The sequence below is a fragment of the Crinia signifera genome, chromosome 6 (assembly GCF_055691185.1).
Source record: "Crinia signifera chromosome 6, ASM5569118v1, whole genome shotgun sequence".
NCBI lineage: Eukaryota > Metazoa > Chordata > Amphibia > Anura > Myobatrachidae > Crinia > Crinia signifera.
In genome coordinates this window covers 108,255,112-108,260,861 of record NC_139222.1, presented here as the reverse complement: position 1 = coordinate 108,260,861, position 5,750 = coordinate 108,255,112, and positions in this window count along the sequence as shown.

Below are 5,750 nucleotides of genomic sequence, written 5' to 3'. Positions count from 1 at the left end.
GGGGGAGATTTTTAACAATCTCTGCCCCACTTCGTCTCTCTTCGCAATTATAATTATCGCATACTGTATGTTCTAACATATGCGATAATTATAGCAAAGGACAGCTCTTGTGTTAAGACGACTCTCACCGCAAAGGACAGCTCTTGTGTTAAGAGTTGTCTTTTGCGGTGAGAGTCGTCAGGTCCCCGCAGGTCCCGGCGGCTCCCCGCTCCCTCCCACACCCGGCGCTGCTGCTGCGCCGAGCTCTCCTCCTCCCTGCACCCGGAGGGGATCAGTGCAGGGAGGAGGTCACAGGTCCTGGCAGCACAGCTCTGTGCTGCCCGGACACAGGTGAGGGGGGTGGGGACGATGCGGGGCGGCGGGGGTCCGCGCGGGGTGGCGGGGGGTCATTGCGGGGCGGCGGTGGGATGTGGTAGAAGCCCATTGGCTTCTATGGGGCATCACCAGATTTTTCTGGCGATGCCCCCCGCCACGGTAACCCGGTGGGGGATGCTTACAGCATCCCAAAATGCGGTAAAAACCCTGATAACGGGGTTTTTACCGCATTTTTAGCTTAGAGAATCTCCCCTATGGAGCTTAACTGCTAGCTGCTGGTCATTGGGAAGTTTTAAAGACCTCCAGTAAGTTTAAACTCCTATTAACTCCTATTACTCACCTGTCCTGTCTGTCACTGTACCAGTGTACTTGTCCAGGGTCCCTTTGGGTTCAGCTTGTTAGTGCTCTCCACTATTTCTGCTAATCTTGCTCAAGAGAGTGCAACACAATTATCAGGCACTTCGAGAGGCAATAAAAGCAGTTGGTGCTGGACGCCAGCTCCAGATAGAGAATTTCACCTCCATTATCCCAGTATCCACCGGCCCCCTGCCAGATTCACCTGCTGTCAGTGCAGGCTGATGAAGCAACAATACGTTATCCAGGTGGCAGGAAATATGAGGAGAGGGATGCTGCAGTGCCGAATACCTGGTTATTACCCGGTTATTGCTACCTGAATGTGGTACGTTCTGTGGGTAAAGCAGGAGCCGTGAATGCAGGAGTATAGGCAGGAGTCAGCAGTGTCCTTTTGTGAGCATCCCTTTTTTTGTTGTCACCCTACCAGTCCCAGAATGGGTCACCATCTCCACTCATTAGTGTCACAAAGTCCCAGTATGTGTATCTCACTATGGCCCTTATTCTGATCGGTGCGGCCGGATCCGAATATGCGGCCAGGACCGTGCGTGCGAAACCCCACCTTCCATACGGATCGCCAACTCCGTCCGTACGCGGCAAGAAGCTGTCCAAACGAACCGCACGTGTATTTTTCATGGAATACTCCTCCTCCATCTCAGGGAACCTCCCCCATCATTCGATGGTCGCAGACCATCGAATGCAGGACCGAGTGTTCCACCAGCTCCCGCAACCTCAGACCACACGGACATTTTTCCGTGCAAAAGCAGGGATCTGGGCGGGCAGCTGACATCCGGCGATGTCATATGTCCGCCCCCTACACGTGCGTCACGGCCGCATTACCATACGTACGCCCAGCGTTTGCATGGGAACGCCCATGAAACGCGGGGCGTACGCATATGGTAATGAGCCCAAATAGCCCTTCACGCCCCTCTCCACCCCCTGGTCGGAGTGTTCACATTTCATGCGGGATTTGGCCATACGCCCCGCTCGCACATGCGCAGAGACGCCTCTGCACATGCGCAGGCACAAAACATCGGCGGCACGAACGCACGCGGATATTACCGCACCAACCAGAATAAGGGCCTATGTGTGTCTGGCCTTTCTTTTTCCTGTGTCTCCCATTAGTACTTTTACTATATCTTTCCCCTCCACCTACTGCTACCATTTACCCACCACTAGCCAGAGTTGGACTGGCTGACAGGGTACAGGGGAAACCCCCAGTATGCGCCACTTCCTATGGGCCCACCTTCTCCTGTGGGGATCTAGCTTCAGACTGTGCACTTGAATTATACATTATGGATTTTACCTTATACTGCACAGGACTATGGTGTATTTTCTACAGGTCATTGCTGCAATGAATCTGGTACATTACTATGCATGCACTAGCAGTATTTACTATATATATATACAGTATATATATTTTATTTTTTTCGAGGGGCCTAGTCCTTGTACTCTCTCATGCAAACCAATGTGGCAGCTAACCACACCCCCTTAGTAACTGACCACACCAAAACACATTGTCCCCTACTACTGCATTCCCCCATTGGCCCTTCATGCCCCAGTCTGACATTGCCACTACACACCTTTTCCTTGTGCCCTTTCCAGACCATGGTTCATCTTGTCCTCTACCTACCAACCACCCCCTTTGTTCTTCCACCTCTGCCCTCTTCACCTTTTACCTTCCTTCTCCTCCTCTTCTGCTGACTGTCCTGCTGGCAGCCGGTAAAAACAAAACTCTATTTACTGTGATGAAGTTATGCCACTGGGCACTTCCATATGTCAGCCATGTGAGAAATGAAAGACTTGGCATGGATGGAATTGTTTTCCCTATTATTCGATGTGAAGACCTTTTGTATAAGTCAGTGGTTCCCAAACTGTGTGCCGTGGATCCCTGGGGTGCCTCGGGACACAGGGAGGGGTGCCCTGGGTTGGTGGTCCAGGACCAACTCAAATTATTAATGGTTAGTTATTTATGAGCAAAACCAGTGCTGGTGGCTGCCCATCATAAAATTTGTACAACCAGAAGCAAACAGAATGCCCTTCACAACATAACTGACCCTAAGAATCGTATATAAACCCAATCTAATTAATTTGGTGGGGGGGGCCTAGGGGTGCCATGAAAAAATTCTGATACTTTAGGGTGCCGTGATTCTAAAAAGATTGGGAACCCCTGGTATAAGTAAAAGCTAGCAGTGAAAGCTGTCAGATTTCAGTCAAACTGATTGTCCCTTTGGCTTTAGCTCATGCTGTAGGGAAAGATTGCCATTTATTACATGTTTTATGACACTTTTTCACTAACCATCTAATAAGGAAATGTCTGACTTTCTCTGTCTCTCATTCTCATTCCCTGTTCTAGCAGCTGCATTTCAGAGTGTAATTCTGTCCTACTTTACAATTTACATCTAACATCACACTGACCTCTAGTGGTCATTGGGCCTAATTCAGTAAAGAATAAAAAGCAAGCAACTACATAAAATCATGTGGCACTGCAGGTATTGCAGATGCAGGGCTGCCACTAGCAATTGTGGGGCCCTGGACTGACCAAATCGACAGGGCGCCCCCAAAAAAGATCAAAGCCCCCCCCAAAAGCCTTTTTACAGGTGAAACGCGTTGGTGGAGGAGAGGGAATTCACAGTCCCATACAATTTGCTGCAAGCATTGGGAGATTTGCTTTGAGTCCGAACCAGCCTATTTCGAACTGCATCTTTGTCCTTCCCCTAAAGTTGTGGAGGATTGGTCCTTAATCCACTGAAGCGGACTCCTTACCATCTGGCCGGGGAGTGCTACCCCACAAATACCATCCATACCAGGAACCAGGACCCCCATATAACAGGAATACATTAAGGACATCCCAGAAGCATCATAGGAACGGATCTCATCTTTTCCCCCCTAAAGAAATACGGTACCGTATGGACTGACCATATATATTCATTCCCTCCCAGAAGCTTCATTTACTTAAGCACCCACTGTCACCTATTGTTGTTATTTATGTTTACCCATTTTTATTGATTATATACATTTTTACTGTGTAATAATAAATTGTTTTTATCTGATCAATATTGGCACCTACCTATTAATCCAACTGTAATCTATACCAACTAGCGCAGTGTACACCTATTTGTTTTGACCGGTTTAATTGTATCATGCCTGCATTAATTTATTGTCTACCAATCCCCTGGAGCAAAGATCCTAACCCCTCCTGGGTGGTACACTTGTGTGCAGTTTCTAAGCTGTTTAATGTTAACGACAGATTTTAAAGTAAACACGGGCTATCCTGTCTACATACAGTACAGATCTGATTAAGGTGCATACACACTGTACAATTTTTTTGACCAATTTGGTTGAAAGACATTTCCATTGAACCCAGTGTCCTGGGCGAAAGATGTTGACAAAAGATATTGTCAACAAACAAACGATGAATGATGATGCGCATACCCCCCAGTTGTTCATCAAGATTGTTCGTCAACTGTGCATGCAGCTCAATTTGAATATCTTTCAAAAAGAGTCTATAAACTGTAGCTAGATCTTTCTTCTTTCGTCTGTCGTCAATATCTTTCGTCAACATCTTTAGTCCAGGACACTGGGTTCAATGGAAATGTCTTTCAACCAAATTGGTCAACAAAATTGTACAGTGTGTATACACCACTGTAGCAGAGCAAAATAAAAACAAACAAATAAACAACTTTGCACTTTGGTAAAACCATTTTGTGCTGCAGATGGGGCAGATGCACAGAGAGTTAAGCCCCATACACACAAGGCAAGCCCGCCAATGACAATATCGGCAGCGACGGCATGCATACACACTTGCGGCAGATGCTGGTTGCAAGGTGAGCGAGGGCGGGGGTAGTTACGAGCAGGGGCTGGCTGGCAACTTTTAGCCTGGGGGGCAAGTCCAGAGCACCGGCCCATAAGTAACAGCGTATCGTTAAATGGAGGTTTTTCGTATATGTATTAATAAAAAAAAAAACAATAATAGGACACCACAGGCTGCTCCCCTGTATAATATCAGGAGCCCCACAGGATGCTCCTCCTGGCTAGTTATGCCAGAACCAGTGGCATTACTAGCCACTTTGGTATCCTGTGCCAGAAAGGAAATTGGTGCTTGCCCCACCACCACACTAAAAATAGGAGAGTGGGCGCCGAAGGCGCGTGGCAAAATGTAGGAGCGATACTTCATGGGGAAGAGGCGTGGCCATATAAAAGTACTAATAACATCGTAATGCCCATAACATATTATACCACACACAGTAATGCCCATTATGTATTATGCCACACAGTGTAATGCCCCTTACACAATATGCCACACACCATAATGCCCATATGATATTACGACACACATTATGCTCCACGCAATGCCCCGAGTACACCTTCATATGACTACATAATGGCCCAGGGTTACCAACAGTAGTAGCGCTGTATATATATATATATATATATATATATATATATATATATATATATATATATATATATATATATATATATATATATATATATATATATATATATAAAGTCCAATATGGAGAAGCACTCCTCAACCACGAAATAATGTCAGGTGCACGCCACAACCCACTCAGCGGTGGGTAGAAATAAACACAGCGTAGAGGTGGCACTCAGATAGGTAGTATAAAGACACGGACCCCCTTGTTTAGGTCAACGTTTCGAAGCCTTTAATTAGACGCTTCTTCCTCAGGACCACAAATTTGTGGTCCTGAGGAAGAAGCGTCTAATTAAAGGCTTCGAAACGTTGACCTAAACAAGGGGGTCCGTGTCTTTATACTACCTATCTGAGTGCCACCACTACGCTGTGTTTATATATTTATATATATATATATATATATATCGCACACAGTTACCGACAGTAGCAGCGCAACTTATATTGTACATAACGTCCACATAAGTTGCCGACAGTAGTAGTATCACAACTTATACATAATGCCCACACCAGTTGCTGACAGTAGTAGCACTGCTTATAGGTAACACCCACACCAGTTGCTGACAATAGTAGCGTTGCCTATACATAACAACCGCACCAGTTTCTGACAGTAGTAGTGCTGCTTATACGTAACACCCACACCGACACC